At 39.9% G+C, this 22,773-nt stretch overlaps 1 long non-coding RNA gene across 1 annotated transcript; it reads right to left on the bottom strand.

Moving 5' to 3' along the window:
* Nucleotides 1-1,283: 1,283 nt before the first annotated feature.
* LOC130458901 (uncharacterized) lies at nucleotides 1,284-5,715 on the bottom strand. The gene is made up of 3 exons (XR_008918265.1): nucleotides 5,395-5,715; nucleotides 1,937-2,092; nucleotides 1,284-1,589 (listed from the first exon to the last, which is right to left on the bottom strand). It is a non-coding gene; the product is annotated as an uncharacterized LOC130458901 (long non-coding RNA).
* Between the last annotated feature and the right edge of the window lie 17,058 nt (nucleotides 5,716-22,773).

The following is a 22,773-nucleotide window of genomic DNA, read 5'->3' as shown; positions in this document are numbered from 1 at the left end:
AAATCTTTAGCTATAGGTAACCTGGTGTGCAAAGTCTCTCCTACATTATCTGGACCTTTAGCATTTTGGGGTTGTTCTTGGCTTTTTTCTTCATCTCTTTAGCAAGTGTAACCCAGATGACAACAGCATTATCTAAGACTGATTCAGACTGAAAATAAGCCAGAGGATATATGTGGTTTATAAACAGCCATGCATTTCTCAGACCTTGTGGTTTTTTTTAATGTTTTATTGATGCTTTTATCTACATCGCTGTCATTTCCTAATACCACCCTCCGCCTCCACAGCATGAACCCTCTCTTGTACAAAGAAACAGAGTTGAGCAAAACAAACGGACGCATAGACCACATCTGACAGCAGCCACTTCATTCCACCCCCATAGTCCACCACCCTTCCACTAGGAAGAGAGAGATCTGTCTGTTCACCACCAGTGTGTCATTGAATTGATTGGAGTCCTCATACCTTCTGGTAGTGTTTCCCTGTATATAATTATGATCATGGAGAACACTTGCTCTCGTAAGCTTGAGCACCTTATTCTGTAGCCTTTCTTTGAACCTTTCAAAAGAGTTTACATTCAAAGAAAAAAAAAAGAGCTGAAGGGGAGAGATCCTCACTGGGGGCATGGCAGCTACATCTGGTCCATCTGAGCCCTATTCCAGAGTGGAGGCTCTGTGAAAGAACTCACCAGTGGGGAAGACAGACCAACAGGCAGGGTGCAGCTGAGACTTGATGGCACAACAATCCATTACTTTTCATTCAGGGCAGCTTGTTCACAATCCCCCAATGAATGGGCATCGCTTCCCTGTTTCCTGTTTCTCCCACATGGATACACACACACAGAGCTATAAATCCTTTGAACTCTATGGGACTTTCCCCACTGTCCTTGATTTCCTTGGGGAGACCTTTGTTTTTTAATAGGACTTTTTGAGAGATTCTCAAGCTTCACTAGTGATCAAGGCATCATCTTTCAGAGGAAGAGGCAATTCTCTGTGATTTCATGTTTATAGAGAACTTCCACTTTATTTGGGGTTAGATTGAGTGCTAAAACGGCTCTTATTGTTTGGAGGTAGCTTCTGGCACATTAGGATCTGTCCATGATAAATGACTCCTAGCCCAGGGTGAATTTCTTTGATGAGAAACCCCACTTTCCTATCTATGGGATGTTGATTTTCAGCCAATAGCAATGATGGCTCCATCCTTGATTTTATGGAGAATAAATGATTTCTGCTGAAACTTGTGGAGGACCAAAAAAATTTTTTTTTTGGTATATGTTTCCCATCCCTCAGCTAGGTGGTGCAGTGGATAGAACGCTGGGGCCTGGAGTCAAGAAGACCCATCTTTCTGAGTTAAAACCTGGGCTCAGGACTAGAGATGGGAGGTCCTGGATTCAAATTTGGCTTCAGACACTTCCTAGCTATGTGACCCTGGGCAAGTCACTTAACCCCCATTGCCTAGCCCTTGCTACTCTTCTGCCTTAGAATCAATACAAGTAAGGGTTTAAAAAAAATCTGGGCTCAAATACTTACTCATTGTGAGACCCTGGGCAAGTCATTTAACCCTGTTTGCTTCAGTTTCCTCATCTGTAAAATGAGCTAGAGAAGGACATGGTAAAACATACTAGTATCTTTGCCAAGAAAACCATGAATGGTGTGATAAAAAGTAAGATATGACAAAAACAACTGAACAACAACTTCCCCTCTCATCCTATTAACCTTGATCATATCTCTCCACCTCCACTTTATGTTTACTAATTCCTGCTCAAAGTTCTTCAACATCCTCAACTCCTATGATCTTCATCTCTGTTCTATTCCAGCCAATCACAAGTATAGGTTCATCTTAAGTCTTTTCATCATTAGGGATTTCTCCATCTCTAAGATTTTAGGGGAAACTTTCTCTGAGCACAAACTTCTACTTATCTAATTTTCTTATTCTTTCATACCTACTGAAATTGTACTTTCCCTTTATCTTGAAATTGAATCCTTGACCCTTTTCCAATCTTCAAGGCCTTCAGACCTCTTTTGCCTTCACTTGCCTTCCCCACTCCTCTACTAGATGTCTGGGGGTCCTGAGAGATCTTGACAAATATTTGGGGGTCCTGAGGAGGTGAGGAGAATGAGATGTGGTGAGAAGGACCACGAGACACTGTTTGCAAATCATGGCAAAGTTTATTAATCACAGCTAGTATTTTATAAAGAAATGTATATAGGTTAAGGGATTAGGTAAGCTTTTCATATAGACAATAGTTGGTGATGATTTACAAGATCAGCCAAAAGGACTTCGTTTACCTCATCGAATCTAGACAGAGTTTTCTATAGTCTAATAAATCAACAGGTAAATATGTAACCATCTAACCCAGGTTCCCAGAGAATACATACTTCAGTGGGTTTTTGGAAGAACATTCAGTTCTACAAGGAACAGCTGGGAGGGTTTGGAAACCTCAGGTGAGGAACAGGCTATATGTCTGACTTTAGCTGCATTTTGGCTACCCCAGGGTCTCTGCAAGCTGGGCGTCTACAGGCCTTCCATAGCTTTGCTACATGGACACTTCAGGCTGTCTTCACATCTGGTCCTTTTTTTATTTTAATTAAACAAATGAAGCTGAAGTAAGTAAATGATATCAATTTTTGCTTTCTGAGGTAGGAGCCGGGGATAGATGTTTGGGTATGGATACCGGTGATCTGGAGTATGTACTGGAAGAATGACAAGGAAAGGGGTTGTGGAAGGGGAATGATATGATCAGTTACAGACACAGTGGATGGGGCTTCTTGGAATAATTGGGCTGGGGTTAAAACAAAGGGTGTAACTTGGGGGCCCTATTAACTGGACCCATGGCTATTTGTTTCAATACTGACACCTATGACAATTCTGAGGGACTCATGAGAAAGAATTCTATCTACATTCAGAGGAAGAACTATGGGAGCGAAAACACAGAAGAAAAACAACTGCTTGATCACATGGGTTGATGGGGATAGGATTGGGGATGTAGACTCTAAACGATCACCCTAGTGCAAATATCAATAATATGGAAATAGGTCTTGATCAAAGACACATGTAAAATCCAGTGGAATTGTGTGTCAACTATGGGAAGGGGTTAGAAGAAGGGGAGGGAAAGAAGACGAATCATGTAACCATGGAAAAATATTCTAAATTAATTAATTAAATTTTTTTCAAATAAAAAAATTACTGACACCTATGGCACATTAGAGTTCCATTTCCCTTCAACCAACTACTCACTGAGCTCTTTATGCCAATTCCCCAAAATTTGGCCACCTTTATTATCCACTTCCCTTATCACAGACCAATAGAGTCTATGGGAGCGAAAACACAGAAGAAAAACAACAGCTTGATCACATGGGTTGATGGGAATAGGATTGGGGATGTAGACTCTAAACGATAATAGAGCTTTTTCCCATGTGCCACCTGTCATGTAATTGTTACATATGCATCTTGCCCAGCCTCCATTGGACTGTAAACTCCTGGAAAAGGGGGACAAAATTTTGTAAATCTTTGTATAATGCCTTCCTTGTATATAATAGGAATTCAATAAATGGATAAGAGGCAACATTCAAGTTAGCCAACAATTTGTTTTATTATTTTATTGGGTGACCATTTGCAATAATTGGAAGAAGGACCGCCATTGATGAGATAACCAAGCCTTTGGAATATTGGGGATATTAGACCCCTAACCTGTGATGCTTTTGCAGTCCAACAACCTGAGAATGATATTCCCAGCTTCTTATTCCTTTGGAGATGTGGTTTACAAAGGTAATTTCAGGGGCCCATGGGAGTTGAAAATGCTATACTGTCTGGTCAAAAGCTTTCATGGCATGAAACAATCTTGATGAGGTAGAGTACAGATAAGTACCCCATCCGTGGGGAAGAGGCGAACTGGTTAAGTGGTTACAATATTTGAGACCCTTAAATAGCAAACATAATGCTCAGATTGCCCATTAGCCAGCAGAGGGCAGGATTGTGGTCCTAACCAGCAGAGAAATGGACAAAGAAAACTTGAAGGTGTAGAATACGTAAGTGTAAAAGCTTCATAATTATGGTTCCTGTCTCAGCCACTCAGCAATAGGTGGTTGCTTATTGAAAGGGGACTTAATTTGACTGTTTATTTGAGGTATAGTAACATATATGACAGCTTCCTCCCATAAAATGCATATTTAGTTGAAAAGGAAATGCATGATGGGTGGGCTTGGCTTTTCTATACCCACATTCTATAAGCTGCTTCTCATCTATAAGTGATGCCGGGGGAAGGAGGCTGTTGTCATCATATAGGATAGGAGAATAGTATCCTTTTAAATCCTCCTTTTAAAAAAATTGGTTTTTAAGGTCACATATACATTTTTAAAGCTGTACCTTTTGTCTTAGAATCAATACTAAGTATTGGTTCCAAAGCAGAAGGGTCAGGGCTAGAGAGCTGGCGTTAAGAGATGTGTCCAGACTCAAACACCTAGGAAATGTCTGAGGTCAGATTTAAAGCTAGAACCTCCTGTGTCTAGACCTGGCTCTCTATTCACTAAGCCACCTAGCTTCCTCCACATATACATTTAATGCAGCAACTATAAAGTCATAGAGAATGCTTGGACACTAATGAAAAGGGTCAGAATGTTTTGCATGAGACATGATCCTGCATCTGGAAGCCAATGAATCTCATTAACAAGAGAAACGTTACACAGCTATTTATTGTACAAGGGATGAAAAACATCAACCAAATTTTCATCCAAAGTGAAACCTAGTCCCAAGCTGAAAACTCCAGTTTAATACACTCATGTGGCTCACTTTCACAAGCTTCCACAAGCCAGGATTTTAGGAAAAGGAAAACAAAGGCAAAAAGTCCTTTAAGTTCACTTAGTCACTCAGAGAAAGTGTTCTTGGGCAGGTTTCTATCTGGTTCAGAGTAGCTGAAATGTAGTAAATGGGAAAAAATATTTTAATTTGCTAAAAAAAAATATCATGAATGTTTCTCCCCCCCTCCCCACTCCAAGACTTAACCAGGATTAGTACAAGAAGACAGAGGGGAGGAGTGGAGAATTCCTTTTCCTCGAAATATTCTTCTCTCTTCTACTTCTTTCAAATATGCACTGACCAGGAATGCACTAGAATGAAAGCAACAGCTGTGTCTAGTGTAGAGGCAGCTGGAGGAAACCCCAAAGAATGGCATTCATCCCATTCCTTCAGTGGAGAAGAAGAGGAATGGTCTCACTTCTGAACAACCTCTTTCTCTCGAATCAGCCCACCTATTGGGCTCATTTTTCTTATGTGTTGTTAGAGCAACTGGCTCTTTGCAAAAATACAAAAGGATGAAAGTTTCAAGGTTTGGAATTGCCATGGCAACGCCCCAGATTCCCTACTGTGCCTGGTCTTGTAGTGATAGTAACGGTCATACCATACCTCTTAAGTTGGCCAAAGCCACAGACCCACAGGGTTGTCCATGAAATGCTTATGACATTAATTCCTGCTTTCTCAAGGGCTTATTCTCCCACCACTTCATTGTTGATTCTTGACCTCATTGTACCTTTCCACGCGTGGAACAGCACACACTTCACCTGATTTATAAGCCCAGAGTTTTCAGAGGTCTCCCCAAGAACCCCTCTCTCCAGTAACGACTCTTCGAGAAAGCCAGCTCTCTTTCCTGTCTTTTTCCATCCTTCACTATACTTGAAAATCAGACCACTGCTCCATATTCATTGGCTGCAGCTATTACTCCTTCCTCACCTGGGTCAGAATTCTTTTCTTGTGGCATCACAGCAGGTTTCCATGGAAATGAGAGGCTTGCCTCTTATGGTGCTGGCTTGTAAAATGCATGTAAACTTCAGAATTAAAGAATACTATTGTTACAGTCTGCCATGGAGTTTTGCACACATTGAAGTCTTCGGTGGGGGAGGCAGATGGTGGTGGTTATACCTACACTCATGTATACACATGGTTCCCCAACTTCAGTTCCATCCAATTCAACAAATATTTATAGACTACCATATGTGCAAGGCACTATGATCAATTTTCTACTTCCTTTCTGCATGCTCAGCTCATGAAGGCTTGTTTGAGTGATTTGGAAATACCTTGGGTCTTCTCTTACCCCTCTCTCTAGGCTCCTTCTCGGTTTTGGCACAAGATTGTAAATGTCAACAGGTGAGATGAGATTTTGTTGTAAATAAGCAGATGGCACCCATGGAGTCGGACCTGTGGGTGAGAAGGAACTTCCAGTGAGAAACATGATATCCAGAGTCTATGACCAGTCTAAACCAATGTATATCTGATAAACCAGTATATCAGTCCATCGAAAGATCTAGGTTGAGAAGAGCCTCAAGGCTGCCCTCTTATTCCCATGAGAAAAGTAAGCTTAGAGTTTATAAATGTGTTTCCTGACAATATCAAGGGCACAGTTTTGAATAAGAATGCAATGTTGGGAAGGGAGTGGTCTGAATTATGATTTTTTGATCCATTACCTTATGGGAGATACCATTGAATTATCCAATGTCAGGTTTTATTTCACGCTTTTGTTTTTCATTTTTTAAATATAGAGATGTGGATTCATTCAGTCCTTTAAGGTTCTACTCAAAGCCCTTCTAGGCCTGTTTTACTTGATTGAATGATAGACCCTAAACTACATACATCCCTTATCAGTTATCCTAAGCTTTGTCCTTCATGCTTAATATTACTCACTTTCTATGCCTTCTACTCACAGAAGGTTGGACTAGATAACCTCTAAGTCCTTTCCAACTCTAAATCGAAGATCCTCTTCTATTCCTACTAATCTTATCAGTCTAACTTTTCTCTCTATGATGGATTGTTCCCACTATCGTTCTATGCAAACACCATACTCGATGGTAAAACTGTGGCAGCTATCCATTTTCTATCCAAATTCTGTCCAAATTAAAAGAGCTTCACCTCCTTTTCCTTTTCATTCTACTCAGAAACCTTGCTTCTGTTAAATAAGCAGAGTAGGGTTTGGAAGACCAGGGTGATTGTTTTTGTGCACATAACCCCAAATCTTCCAAAAGCCCTTCTCTAATGAATTTTTGAAGCCACAAGGCACCAGTGTTCTTTGTGGGAAAATTATGGAGCACTAACATTTTTCTTTTGTCTTTGTATTTTTGCTAAAATTAACTTTGTTTCTATTCCAGATTCATGGAAGGAAAAATAAAGAGATCTCATAAATCCCACTCAACTCGTCAAAAACAGTTAAATTTTTATTTGATAAAGGTTCAGGTTCTTAGTGATCATAGACACAGCCAAAAAGGCAAGGGAGAGAGGAAAAAATTTATAGGTGACTGCCTGTTTGGGTGTGGTAATAGTTCTAATGGAGAATTACTTTGGCCTTAATGGAAAGTGAAGATTTGAACAAGTCCATTTCTAGAAATAAATAAATAAATAATAGTATTGATGATAATGGGAAAATAAACATAGATTTGGATATAAAAACCACCTGCTGTCTTTGCACCAAGATTAATGGTGAGTGGCACTTTTTAGTAAAGCTCTTCTGTGATCCTAGTTGCTAGTGCTGGGAGTCCATACAGATAATGTCTTTCCACATATAAAAGATCCTATTGATTTCCTGTTACCATTATCCTGAAAATGTGCAGTGTGTGTCTATGGAGCAGAGACAATCTTCCATCACTTGCTTTATGGGAAGAGAATGGTTATTGTATCTACTCCTATAAAATATAATCTCTTTTTCACTTCCAAAATCTGCCAGTCCCCTTGGGAATTTCCTGTGTAATCTGTGGGAGTAGATTGATTTTTCATGTTCATTCTTGCTTTGTATGCCAGTATTTTTTTTCATTTGGCTTTTTTATATTTTCCCATTATTCTACAGTGTCTGGGCTTTCTGGATTGTTATTTGGGTACATCTAAAAATGAGAAGTCTTAAAAATCTGGAATATTAAAAGACACTGTCATTTGTATGATAGAGGATGCCATTTTCTTATGTGATTTCAGCTCTGAGCTTTCTGTCTATTTTCCCTAGATAGGTAAGTAAGTGGAAAAATTGAAGAATTAGTGCCCAGAAGCACGTGAAAGTCACTCAAAGGCTGTTCAACTAGATATCCTTATTGCCACAGGCATGAGATGCAAAGAACAAGTCCCTGATCAAAAAGGTTAATCATCAGAAATGTTCTCCATGTAATTTTAGTTTCTCAGCATTCTGTTTGGGCAATTCTTCAGGATCAACTTATTTGTAGTTCAGTCTACCTTGTTCAAAGATACTACTGCTGATGGAATTGTTATCCAAACTGGTAGGTTTTGCTAAAACAAACCTAGCAGTCCCATCCTTTCTGGAGTTCACTTTTGGGGACTCACCTCGGGTTGCCAACTGTAATATTCTGTCTCCCAATAAATGTATGACTTCTCAGATGGCTTTAGGAGTAGCCATTGGAAGTGCTAAAGAAGCAGATGTGAACCTGATATCATGAAACAAAATAATTAGAGCTCTCCAAAATGGGAGAGGGCTGCTTTGTGAGGTGGCAACTTCTTTCTTGCTAGAGGTATTTAAACAGAGACCATTTGTTGGATATGTTGTAGTGGGAATTCTTATTTAGGCATGGATTGTTCTGGATGGACCCTAAGGTTTGTGACCATTGTTTTTCCAATTCTGTTCATAACTACATTCTTCTCAATATTTAAGGTTTTCTTCCTCTGTCTTGGGCACCATTTTCTTCTCTCTTCTCTTCCCTTTCCCTTTTATTTCCTTTCCTTCTCTTCTCTCAAAATTGTTACTTATTGACTTCAGCTCTGTTTTGGCCTCTATTATCTGAAGGTCACTTCTGCTTCTTTCCCAGGGGTTTCCAGTGTCCTTAAGGAATTATCAAGTTCTCTTATATTTGACTCAAGCCCATATCAGTTGTGTTCCCTCAATTTTAGAGGGTCCACATACCCCAATTCCATTTAACTACTTCACAGTTGAATTATCTTTCATAAAATAATATTTACTTCAAGGAGATAGCAAGAACAAACAAAAATTACTCCACCATCAATACCTTGGGAGGGCACAATCGCCCCAATACTATTTTAGATCCTGAGGAGGGTAAAGGGGGTTGGTTTCACAATTTAGCGCAGTTCCTACTACATGCCCAGTGGATAGAGGGAGTTCCCAACCAAGTGGGAAGCCAACACAGAATATCTTCTTCCTGAATCAGGTCCTTGATGTCTTCCACATGAGTGTCTCCCTCTTGGGTGAGCTGGGTATATGCAAAACTCTATTGAGGTTCAATTATCTATTGACCTCTCTAGTCATGCATGTCTACATTTTTTAATAGATATGTTGGGAAATCTTATTGTATATAGAATAGCTGGTTAGATGCACTTTAGGTGATTCCAGTTTTGTTGGCAACAACCAAAGCAGGCAAGTTGGACATAGATCCTCTCTCCAGTCTGATCAGTGTGTTGGTCTTGGACACCTTGATGTCATACAGCTTCGAGCCTGCTTGATCAGATGTTTTTTTAGTTTATAGTCCACAGTGAATACCAGGGTGCTGGATCTGAATTTTGGAGAATACCTGAATCTTCTTCATGGCAGGCACACTCAAAGACATGTGATGGTATAGTGATGGATCGTATTTCTCTGAGGGCACTTTTCAAGGGTACTTGAGATGTTTGGGAAATATCTTGGGAGGATGAACGTTGGAAGTCATTTAGATTTTCTGTTTTTTTTTTGTGGCTTTGTATATCCTTTAATACAGCTTTCTTAGCTTTCCAGGCCTTTGAGTTGGTTCTTTTCTTGGGTAAGGCAATGACTTTCTTCGGCACCATCTTGCGGAGAAGACTAATTGTATATTTCTCTCTATTGGATATTTCAAACTGGATGTTTTTTAGGTATTTGAAACCTAACACTGACAAAACAGACATCATTATTTTTCCTTCCAAACCCACTACTCTTCTGAACTTTCCTTTTGATGTCAAGGGTGTGACCATCCTTCCAGTCACTCTGGCTCTCAACCTTAGCATTATCTTTGATTCCTCACTCTCCCTCACCCCTTACATCAATCAGTTTCCAAATCTTGTCATCAATACTTCTACACTATCTCTTGTATCTGTTCCCCTCTCTCCATTCTCAGAGCTATAATCCTACTGTGTGTAGGTCTTCATCACCTCTCATCTTGTCTATTGAAATGGCCTTCTAATTGGTCTCTCATTCTCAAATTCCTCCCCACTTCAACCCTTCCTTTGCACAGCTGCAAAAGTGCTTTGCTTAAAGGGCAGGTCTGATCATTTATGACTTTCCTACTCAATGACTCCCTTCCAATGACTGTCTATTGCTTTTAGGATCAAAGATAAACTTTTCTGACTTTTAAAACATATTGTAATTGGACTTCAATCTACTTTTTTGCCCCCTCTTTTTTGCCACTCTATGGTCCAGCTTCTTTCTGTCCCTAACCTTCTTGCTATCCCTCTCACATAACATTTTCTTTCCCATGTTTCATGCCTTTGCAATCACTATTCCCCATGCCTAGAATAAACTCCCTTTTCACCTCCACCTCACATAATTCCTTTCACAACTCACCTCAGATCTGAAGACTTTCCTGAGGGCCCCCCCCCACCTTTGGGTACTTTTTTCTAAATTATCTTATATTTTATTTTCAACATATTTATAATTTTATATGTCTCCCCCAATGGAAAGTAAGTTCCTTAAGGGCAAGTGTTTCATTTTTCTCTTTGCATCCTTAACACCTAGCACAATGGCCAGCAAATAATCAGTGCTTAATGAATGTTTATTGATTGGCAGAAACCTTCTCTACTCCTTCCCACACACATCTCTCCCTTCTCTGAAACTAGAGTCGGAATGTGTACCATATAATTTATCACTTAATTATATAATGCCTCCTATTGTTCTCTAATGGTGAGATGTGTATTAGTCTTGCCTTCCTCCTTAGATGATTCACAATAGCCTCCTAACTGGTCTCTACCCATACATTTCCCACACTTTAGTCAACATATTATTGGCAGGCTTATCTTTATAAAGCACAACTTAATACCTGACCCCCATATCTCCAGTGCCTAAGGTAAAAATGCCAACTGTCTCAGCTCGACATTCAAGGCCCTGTTCAATTTCACTTTCCAGTCTCAGGACTCCTGGGTATTAGCCTCCAATTAGGCAGTTTGATTGTCTCCCAAACATGCCTTGCTCATCCTTCTGCTTGCAAGTCCTTTGCTTACACTGTTGAAGAAAATGGGAATATTTAGTTTGGAGAATGAAAGAATGAAAAGGCCTTAATTAAGCACCCAGTAAGTGCCAAGCCTTGTGCTAGACCCTGACAAAAATGGTCATCTTGGCCCCAAGGAGTTTATATTCTATCAGAGGACACATGTACAAATACACAACATACTGAGCATACAAGTACAGGTAAGTAAGAAAGCAAGTCTCTCCCCTCACAGAACATTCTAATTGGGGAAGACAACCATGGCTGGAGAGGGGAGTTAGAATTGGAAAGAGGGGGTGGAGGTGGCAGTGTGACTATCAAAAATGATCAATTTATTGACCCATGATCTCCCCATAGTCTTTTATGATCTAGCCATAGTTTATTTCCAATCAGTGTCACTGAGTTCAGTGTGATTGCATAAGTGATTGTTCAATATCCCCATATTTACACGTAGTCAATCAGGTTTAATCATATTGATATTGATCCATATTCTACTCACATCAGAGTAAAGGGATTCTTTTTTATATCAGACTTTTTTTTTTAAACCCTTACCATCTGTCTTAGAGTCAATACTGTGTATTGGTTCCAAGGCAGAAGAGTGGTAAGGGTTAGACAATGGGAGTTAAGGGACTTGCCCAGGGTCACACAACTGGAGAGTGTCTGAGGTCAGATTTGAATCCAGGACCTTCTGTCTCTAGGTCTGGCTCTCAATCCACTGAGCTATCCAGCTGCCCCCTTATATCAGACTTTTTTAGGCTATAAGGAATAGGTTAGACTATATACTCTGAGTCATGAGCACCCTTGCTTAACCACAAACATGTCCTAGTTAGAGGACCAGCACTCAGGTGATCTGATGAGTAAATGCCAAAGTGAGGAAGGGGATCATCCAGACTTCTGAATTTCCCCCTTGCCCAGCTTGGGGAGATAAGCATTTCATTGTCCGTCTTATGACCCTTTGGTCAGTGATGGGTGTGTATCCTCACCATCTTGGCAGTAAAGATGATCCTTATCTCACCCTTCATGGAAAGTCCCTGGGTTATTTTAGGAGCCCTCCTCCCTCTATTGCTCAACATTGGGTAGGGTTCTATCTTCTCAATGATTATTTGACTTCTACCCATTGCTAAGGTTTCAGGGGAGATCTCCCCACCCATTGCCTTAGGACCATCGATGTGACTATGTAGCCGTCAATGAGAATTTGTAATTTTGTGGTTCATTGTCTGGAGTGAGTGGTACCTAAGAGTTATAAAATCTGAACTGGGAAGCAAGGAGGCCTCTCACATCATGAGGAAGATTGGAGGTCCCATTCATTGAAGGGGGGCCAACTCTCCTTTAAAAATGGTTATTGGCGCAAAGTTGTCTCAGTGGTTTTTATTGCAGATTCAATGAATTTTTTTTTTCATGACATGACTTAGAGATGGCTAGGAAGTGAGGAAGAGAAAGATCCCCATGTATGAATCATGAGAGCTGTCAATAATTTAAAGGGGGATTGGGCTTGTTATACTTAACCCCAAAGGGCAGAAATGACAGAGGCAAATATGGCTTTATAGAAAGGAAAAGGAGAGAGGCTACACGATGTTAAGGGCTAGTCGCAGAGTCAGAAAGAGTTATGTTTAAGTCTTGCCCATAGATATTAGCTTTGTGACCCTGGTCAAGTCACCTAAGTCCCCAGTATTGCAGGTAACTAACACTAAAATTGTAGAAACTGAGTTATAGAAGTGCTACTAATATACATTTCCACTGAGCTTCCTCAATGGAAATTGCCTATTCCAATAATATCATGGGAGGTGGAGGTGGGTGGCCCTTTTCCTCCTTTCAAAGGGGAGGAGAATTGCCCAAGAGAACTGTCAAAAAGAAGAACAAATTGTTTTAGGAGTGGTTGGTAGCTCCTCACTACAGATTTTCAAATGGAAACTGGAAGATGATGTTCCAGAGATGTTGGTGAAATTCTTAGTTGGGTTTAGCTGCTGAAGTAATTTCCAATTCTTAGTTTCTGTAATTCTGTGAATGCACTCCCATTCTTCACCTATCCATGGGCTACCTGTCCTTCAAGGCTCAGCTCATAGTTTAGCACTTTCATGAAATCTTGCTGAAATCCTGCTTACTGGGACAAAAATATACAGATTTTCATGATCTATATCAGAGGTTCTTGATTTCAGAGATTTATGAACTTGGATGGGAAAAAAATGACACCTTTATTTCAAAGTGACTGGTTTCCTTTATATGAATGGTTTAAAAATACATTTCAAAATGGGGGGGGGAAGCTAGGGGACTCAGTGGATTGAGAGTCAGAACTAGAGCTAGGAGGTCCTTGGTTCAAATCTAGCTTCAGACACTTCCTATCTGTGTGACCCTGGATAAATCATATTGTCTAACCTTTACTGCTCTTCTGCCTTGGAATCAATATACACTATTGATTCTAAGATGGAAGGTAAGGGTTTAAAAATGCATTTAAAAACACCTTGAAGGGGGCAGCTGGGTAGCTCAGTGGATTGAGAGTCAGGCCTAGAGATGGGAGGTCCTGGGTTCAAATATGACCTCAGAGACTTCCTAGCTGAGTGACCCTGGGCAAGTCACTTAACCCCCATTGCCTAGCCCTTACCACTTTTCTGCCTTGGAACCAATACACAATATTGATTCCATGATGGAAGGTAAGGGTTTAAAAAATAAATAAAAATACCCTAAAGAGGGGGGTCTCTACTCCTCTCAACAATACAATGATCTGGGACAATTCTGAAGGACTTTTGACAAAGAATGCTTTCCAGAGCTCCAGAGAAAGAATTGTTGCAGTCAGATGCAGATCAAAGCAGAATATCTTTCACATTCCTTTATTTATGGTTTAATTTGGGGGTTTTGGATTTCTATGAGTAATCTCTTACAACAATGACCAATATGAAAGTATATTTTGCATGATCATCCAGATCAAATTGCTTACCATCTCCAAAGGATGGGGAAAGGAAGGGAGGGATGGAGACAATTTGAATCTTATAATTTCGGAAAATATATGTTGAAAATTGTTATTGTAAGGAATTGGAGAAAGAATCTTTGAATAAAGAAAAGGGGTCTATAGGCAGGACTCAGGGGTCCCAACTGCTAAAGGGCTCCAGAACACAAGCAAGGTTAAGAATTCTTTCTCTGTTGAATAGCTATTAGTTAGGTCAATAAGAGTAGCATCTCAGGATGCTCCTGTTTTGTTTTGTTTTTTGAAATGTCTAAATGAAATAAAAACTAAAGAAAAGTAGAATGATTTTGTTCCATAAACAGTCAAGTAAACAAACCCTCGTATTAATTTTATCTGTTTCCTAGAATCGTGATGATTCCCCAAAACAAACTCAATTTAAAAAGTGAGACTTCCAAAATGTAATGTACACATGCACTGCATCTCCCAGTTCATCAGAGGCAGCTCTCACAAAGCTTCTGCAAAGTTTCTTGTTGCATTATTTATATCTCTTCTAAGTACAAAGGATTGCAGCTTGTTTTCATATGGGATACAGATATAGACACTTGCCATCTTAGATCTGGTCAGGAATTTTGAAATCAATGAATTTACCAAGAAATCATTTCCAGCTTCTTTCTGCTGACCTCAAGACTATTCATTCTTTCAGTCACTCTCTTAGTTATGGCAGTAACCTCATCTTTCTGTCTCTGATCACTGTTTTTACTTCCTTCTATTTCCTCCTCCTTCTGCCTAATGTAGACTTTCTTCAGACCTCTGTCCTTGGTAGTCTCCACTCTGCAGACTCTCCCTTAACAGTCTCATCCATTCCCATAGTGACAGCCCTTATCTTTATGCAGATGACACATAGAGCTCTATCTCTAGTCAACCTTTCTCTGGCGCTCCAGACCCACCCTGCTGGACTGCCTGTGATATGTCTCTATTGGCCAATACCTTTAACTCAACTCTGTCCCAATCAGATGCATTGTCTTTTCCCCAAACCCCACAGACTTCTCATTATTTGTTAGTCATTATTTTCCCAGAGAAGCTCTTAAGGCTCAAATCTTGTTTTTGTTTTGTTCTGTTTTGTTTTTTTCTTCTTCTCCTTTTCACTTATTCCTTGTGTCCAATCATTTTCCAGGTCCTGTTGCTTAGACTTACATCTATAGCAGAGGTTCTTAGCCGAAGGGGACTGTAGTAAGATGCCCCAATCCTGGTCCGGGCTATTTTTTTTTAAACCCTTACCTTCCATCTTGGAATCAATACTGTGTGTTGAAGGCAGAAGAGTAGCAAGGGCTAGGCAAAGGGGGTTAAGTGACTTTCCCAGGGTCATCCAGCTAGGAAGTCTCTAAGGCCAGATTTGAACCCAGGACCTCCTATCTCTAGGCCTGACTCTCAATCCACTGAGCTACCCAGCTGCCCCCCTGGTCCAGGCTCTTGTTGGATCTTATTTAGATAATCACCACAGTCTGCCACTTGGTGTGTCCAGTCCCTCTGCATTCTATACTTCCCCTACCCTTATCACTCCCAGTTCTAACTATTCTTTTATAATAAGGGCAATCTCTATCAAGGGGTCATGGAAAGAGGGGAAAAGAGAATTTCCTGATTACACTCATTGCATCTTTTTTTAATTCCTGTCTTAGAATCTCCTGGTTCTGCCTACTTCATTCATTGCCCATTGATCCAGACCTTTGAACTATCTTTAGTCTTTCTTTCCTTCCTTCCTTCTGAATGAGATGAAGCTAAGTGTGTCCTTCTAGAGTTAAAGCACCCAGCTTATACTGCCTTACCAAGAATGGAATGTAGAAGCAAGTTCATTTCAGTTTCAAGGACTTCTTGATTATTTTGCTTAGTAGATTTAGGAGGAAGGCCTGGAGAGTTGGGGAGATGGGAGGCCCCTTATGCTTCTTATCTAAAGACATCCTGACATGGCTCAAGCAGTGAGGAAGGCAGTTTATCACCCTTCATACCTTTAGAAGCTGAGGGAGTCACTCTCAAGGACATGGCTACCTCCCCATAATCATTAACCCTCCCTAGGAGGAGCTAGTGATTAGCTCATGCTATTTTCTGATTGGGGTAGACTTTATGCCTAGATTGTAAGCCCTGGCCTCCAGACAAGGGGGGTTAGTTAGAGGAGGAAATGGGGGAGTCTCGCATCAGGAATCTATATAATGTTTGTATCTGGGCCCATGCATGGCATTTTCTGCTGCACTTAGGCAAGACGCCTTTTCTCATGAGAAAGAAGAAATAAACCTCTCTCTTCTATGCTTGCTTTCTGACTTCATGTTTTTTAATTGAGTGGGTGAGCTACTTATGCTTGTTTTTATCCTTCCTTCCTTCCTTCCTTCCTTCCTTCCTTCCTTCCTTCCTTCCTTCCTTCCTTCCTTCCTTCCTTCCTTCCTTCCTTCCTTCCTTCCTTCCTTCCTTCCTTCCTTCCTTCCTTCCTTCCTCCCTTCCTTCCTTCCTTCCTTTTTTCCTTCCCTCCTGTCTTAGAATTAATACTAAGTATTGGTAAGGGCTAGGCAATGGGAGTTAAGTGTTAAGTTAAGTTAAGAGTTAAGTGACTTGTCCAAGATTATACAGCTAGGAAGTATCTGAGGTTAGATTTGAAAACAGATCCTTCCATGGCTAGACCTGGTGCTCTATCCATTGGACTGCTCTTCATCATATTTTCATATAAGGTTTAGAGTGTCAGGAAACCAATAAGTATTCAATAAGGATACAGTGTCTGACTTCTAGTCCTGTGATGCTAAAAACTCCCCATAATAAACACCCTTGTCTTTTATTTCCCATCTTTTTCCTGGTACTTAGATCTTTGAATATTTTCAGAAAAACAAAAGTATATTCCTTGGGAATTGAGGTAGACTCATTTATCCTGGTGGAGATGAGCTTTGTGCTAAAATATAAGCTTCCTCATTCTTTCAGTATCTATAATTCTATTTTGTATGAGACTCCTTCCATATCTAGTTTCATAAGTCAGCATCATCTACCTCAATGGCTATGCTTCATCAAAGATTCTCTGTAGATTTTCTATGTTTTTGATCAGTTACCATGAGTATTGCTTTTGCTGTTATAATTCTCAGTGTCTAATAACTACACTTTGGATTTCCACTCCCGTCGTCTTTCTGTCCCCTCATTAAATTAGTCTGCAGAAAGCTTCCTGGATAAATCTTTTCTTGGTGAGAGGAGGAAGGGATGGATAAAAAAAGAGGCTGGAGGGAGGTGAAGTATAATAAATACACTCTGTGCTCATTAAACAACAATTACATTTGATCTTTACACAAAGCATGAACTTCAACTGGTTATAGGCACTGGGAATATCCCCCTCTGGGGTTCCAGGTGTTGTTGGTGATTCTTCATTGTTTCTTTAGCATAGTTTTTTCTTGTATATCTTTTCTCACACTTGGACTGCAAAAATGATCACGTTTAAGATTCTTCAAACTTCAAATTCTTAACTTTGGCAGATGAGTGTGTCCAATAAATCCTGGTATCTCTTTTTCTATTTCTCCCTAAGCAGGTGCAGGAAATATTATGCAGTGTTATAGTTACTGGTCTTCTGGCCATCAAGGCCCTCTCTGGAATAGCAGGCTCTGCTGATCCTGCTAAAAGAAGCCTTTTCCATGCCTTGAGATCCTGGCAACACTTCTAGTTGGGCAATATTATATTCATAACTAGATTTTTATGTTTTTCTTCCTTTTAGAAATTAAATGAAAAAAATTAATTATAAAAAATCTATTTTCTCTCATTCCCACTCCAACCTTCCCCATTGAAAACAAAATGAAACAAAATCCTTGTAACAAATAATCACATTCGAGTAAATAAATTCTTGTATTATCTAGACCAAAAAATATATTCTTTAGTTTCTGCCCTGAAGCTCATCAACTCTCTGTTAAGAGGTGGCTAGAACGCTTCCTGATGAGTCCTTTGGAATTATGTTTGGTCATTACATTGATTAGAGTTCTTAAGTCTTTCAAAGTTGTTTGTAGTTACAATATTGTTACTGTATAAATTATTCTCCTGGTTCTGCTTGCTTCATTAGGTATCAGTTCTTACATCTTTCCTAAGTGTTTTGGGATTTTCTTGGCAAAGATACTGGAATAGTTTGCCATTTCCTTCTCTGGCTCATCTGATAGATGAAGAAACTGAGGCAACAGAGTTAAGTGACTTTCCCAGGGTCACACAGCTACTAAATATCTGAGGCCAGGTTTAAACTCAGGTCTTCCTGACTCCAGGTCTGGCGCTCTATATACTTCACTACCTAACTACTCCAAAGGGTACATATACACAATTTAAAAATATTCTATTTTGTTTTTAAGTGGTTTATAGGATTAAAATAACAGGGTCAAAGACAAGTCAGGGTCATAGTATCATAGATCTAAAAAGGAAGAGACCTCAGGAGAGACCTAATCTATTCCTTCATTTTACAGATAGGGAAACTGAGGCCAAGGAAGGCAAAACAACTTAGCCAGGGTCACACAGGTAAGTCTCTTGGGTGACCAATGCCTGAAGTACTGCCAGGACTATTCTGTCTTTACATTTTTGTACTTGTCTGTTAATCTCTATGCATTTATGGCAAAAAAAAAGTATCTGCCATCCTGTCCTTTCATCCTGGTTATGTTAAGTTACTGAGCGTTACTTTGGAGATAATTAACGTGCTCCATTTTAGTGCAAAAATATACCTTGTCCCAGGTCACATGACAAATGTAACCATAAAAAGTTTAAAATGCTATTATTTAAAATTTATTTTCTCATAAAAAATGGTTACTGAAATGATCATAATTTGAATAACTTACTGTATAGTTATAATACATTATGCGCTGGCACCATTCCAGATTTGATAATAGTGGAGCTGAGATTACAGCCATAGTTAAGATTGAGTTGGCAACAGTTTCTATTATCAGCTTTTATTTGGGGGGCTTGATGATTTGTCTATCGTATGACTTGTCTCCACAGAAAACTATGGAAACATATTATCTAGCTTTGATGCTTCCTCCCTCCCACTCCCCTCCTCCCTTTCTAACAAGCTGCCATAAATCCATTAGGTTATTACTGAGGTTTAAAGCTTTTTTTTTAAAGTGAATTCAGTGAATTTTAATTTTTAGGGAAGTAGAGTACCAACATAGTACTAGTGAGATTCCAGCAGGAATAATGTGGGCACACGTCACAGACACCTTTTAATTTACTGCACTAATGTGTATCTTAATCTGGACCACCTCTGACCAAATGGTACTTCCTGCCATTTTTAGCACCAAACTAATACATCGTATTTTATTTTATTTTATTATTTTTATTTTTTTAGAATTGAACATTTTTATTTAATTAATTGATTTATAATATTTTTCCATGGTTACACGATTCATGTTCTTTCCCTCCTTCCCCCCTCCCATAGTTAATGAGTAATTCCACTGGGTTTTACATGTGTCATTGATCAAGACCTATTTTCATATTATTAATATTTGCATTAGGGTGATTGCTTAGAGTCTACATCCTCAATCATGTCCCCATCAACCCAAAACACATAGTATTTTAGAACAGGGAGGTCCAAGGTTCATTTTGTAAGTGTCCAAGGAACTTTTGTCCCATTATTCAGTGTCCAGGGGACTTTGATTACTATTGCCACATTCAGAACAACAAGAAAAACCCTTGGATGTCATTACCTTACTCTACCACCTATTCTGTAGATGTTAGCATGGAGCCATGGGCAATGCCAGAGAGATGGAAAACCCCCCAACTCTGGGCAGAACATGGTCACAGAATTATAATTTTGTATGTCCTGTAAGAGGGAATTAGGGGTTATTTTATAAAAAGGTTGGACTGTATTATTTAAGAATAGGGTCACCAGGAATTTAATTTATTCCAAAGAAATTTATTTACAAAATATAGAAAGAGTGAAGTAAGAAAATCAGAGAGAGGATAGGGTAAGATATCTAGCCTAAACACTAAGTAATTTACTCCTGGTCCCTGGCTCAAAAACAGGGCAGGGAGAGTTAGTCCTTAGCCAGAGAGGACCTGGGGATGTCTCTCTCAAGAGGTAGGTCTCTCCTGAGATTTGTCTCTTCAGAAAATCCAGGAAAGGAGTCAGCTTTTTCACTCACCATGCATCAGTCCAAAGGAAGAGATTCAAAGACAGTCTCACCAGGAACAAGGTCTCAGGTCCAGTCAGCAGATTCTTCACCAGCCTCCAACTTGAACTCAGAACTCCAGAAGAAGCCAAAGTCCAAGTTGAATTCTGAAGATCTCAGATGATTCTCTTCCACAGGAAGTTGTAACTCCCTTTTAAAGACACTTTATTTTGTGTCACTTCCTGTGCCTTCCTCCAATTTTTATGTCTACCAATTACTGTTGAAGCCTTGCTTTAGGACTGTCTGGGACAGTCAGTTTGATTCAGATTTGTCACCCACTATTTCACATGTGGGTCATAGACCTCCCCACTTAATGAGTAAGTGGGATGTTTACACTTTTGGTGATTAGATCTAAAAATGGGCAGGGCACTTAATTTAATTTTCACAATCAGGGGAGAGTTAATTAATTTCATTTTCACAATCAGGGGAGAGTTACATTTAATCTTCACAGTCCTTGATTTTTATTTATTTAAAAAACCCTTACCTTCCATCTTGGAATCAATAGGTAGAAGAGCAGTAGGGGCTAGGCAATGGGGGTTATGTAACTTGCCCAGGGTCACACAGCTGGGAAGTATCTGAAGCTAGAGTTGAACCTAGGACCTCCTGTTTCTAGGCCTGGCTCTCAATCCACTGAGCCACCCAACTGCCCCCTTTGTATGCCCTTTTTAATAGTTACCACCTCTGTACTACCACCTAATGCACTGAGGTACTTTGTGCTAGGGAGAAAACTAGCCTATATTCTTCAAAAGGGTCTCTACCACACATCTTCTGGTTGGCTGGATTTCCCACTTTTCATTTGTATGCTAAGCACCCCATTCCAGCTATGCCTATCTTTTCTTTCTCCTCTAGTTTTCATTCATTCCCATCCACTTCCTTGTGTCTTAGACTTTAGTTTCTATAGTTTTTGGGGTTGTTGAGTTGTATCCAACTCATCATGATCCCATTTGGAGTTTTCTTGGTGGAGATACTGGAGTGGTTTGCCATTTCCTTCTCCAGCTCATTTTTCAGATGAGGAAACCGAGGCCAGTAGGATTCAGTGACTTGCCTTGAAAGAAAGATGAGCCTTCCTGATTCTAAACCCAGTGGTCTATCTACTACATCACCTAACTGTCCCTTCTATAGTTCCTATAGTTTAGGAAGAAAGTTTTTTTTTTAATTTTTAAAAAAATTAATTAATTAATTAAGAATATTTTTCCATGGTTATATATGATTCATGTTCTTTCCCTTCCCTCCTCCCTCTCCACTCCCATAGCAATTCCACTGGGTTTTACATTTGTCATTGATCAAGATCTATTTCCATATTATTAATATGTGAATTAGGATGATCACTTAGAGGCTACATCTCCAATCATATCCCCATCAACCCATGTGATCAGGCAGTTGTTTTTCTTCTGTGTTTCTACTAGGTATAAAGTTTTTTTGTTGTTTTTTTTAACCCTTACCTTCTGTCTTGGAATCAATACTGTGTATTAGTTCCAAGGCAGAAGAGTGGTAAGGACTAGGCAATGTGGGTTAAGTGACTTGCCCAGGGTCACACAGCTGGGAAGTGTCTGAGGCCAGATTCGAACCTAGGACCTTCCGTCTCTAGGCCTTACTTTCAATCCACTGAGTTCCCAGCTGCCTCTAGGAAGAAAGTTTTAAGGAAACCTAGACATGACTTTCCCCTAGCCTTAGCTTCTTCAAGATTGCAGGAGAATAAATCAGTCATAGGGCTGAAGTGAGAAAGTAGGGTGAGGGAAAAGGAACCTTGGTTTGGGGGTAGCAGTCTATGAGGAACTTAAGGGGGTTCCCACCCAACTGCTTTGTTATTCAGTAGTTTTTGCTGTGTCCAACTCTCTATGACTCCTTGGGTTTTCTTGGCAAAGATTCTAGTGGTTTGCCATTCTGTTCTCCAGCTCATTTTACAGATGAGGAAACTAAAGCAAAGAGGGTTGTGATTGGCGAAGGTCATAGGACTAACAAGTCTGAGGCTAGATTGGAATTCTGGAAGATGAATCTTCCTGACTCCAGGACTGGCACTCTATGACTTGTGCCACCTACCTGCCTATCTCACTGATTTATAGTGCTGCAATCCTGATTTGGGGGGAAGGGGAAGTGGGAAATGGGATATAGGAAAGAGGGAAAGAATTATCTCTTGTAGCACTGAGGTGCTCATTCATTTTTCTTGATGCTATCCAATAAAAAAGAAAAGGAAGGGGGGACGAGGATTATGTCTTAGCATTTAGTCAAATTTCTCTTATTCTTAGTAAATTCTGTATCATGTTGGTCTGGTCCATTTCTAGCAGAATCAAGCTCTGGCAGAGGGAGCGAAAACTATTTTTAGTTCTTTTCTCTTTTGTATTGACCAGAAAGATGGGTAGTCATTGTTCATGGGTAGGGCTGGTGGCCCTCTCAAGTCACTAGAAAAACTGGGGGCTCGACCTCAGCTGCCCATGAATGAACCTTGCTCTAGTGTTCTGAGCTTTATCTGTACAACTAGAGCAATGCTAATGTCAGTGAGAATGAAATCCTAATGTCAATAGCAGCACCAGCTCCATCATGCCATTCTTTCCAGTTCAATAAGCCATTCAATGTTGCCTTC

This window comes from Monodelphis domestica, chromosome 4 (assembly GCF_027887165.1).
Source record: "Monodelphis domestica isolate mMonDom1 chromosome 4, mMonDom1.pri, whole genome shotgun sequence".
Lineage (NCBI taxonomy): Eukaryota > Metazoa > Chordata > Mammalia > Didelphimorphia > Didelphidae > Monodelphis > Monodelphis domestica.
Note: the sequence above shows the minus strand (reverse complement) of the source record. Positions and strands in the feature narration are given on the sequence as shown.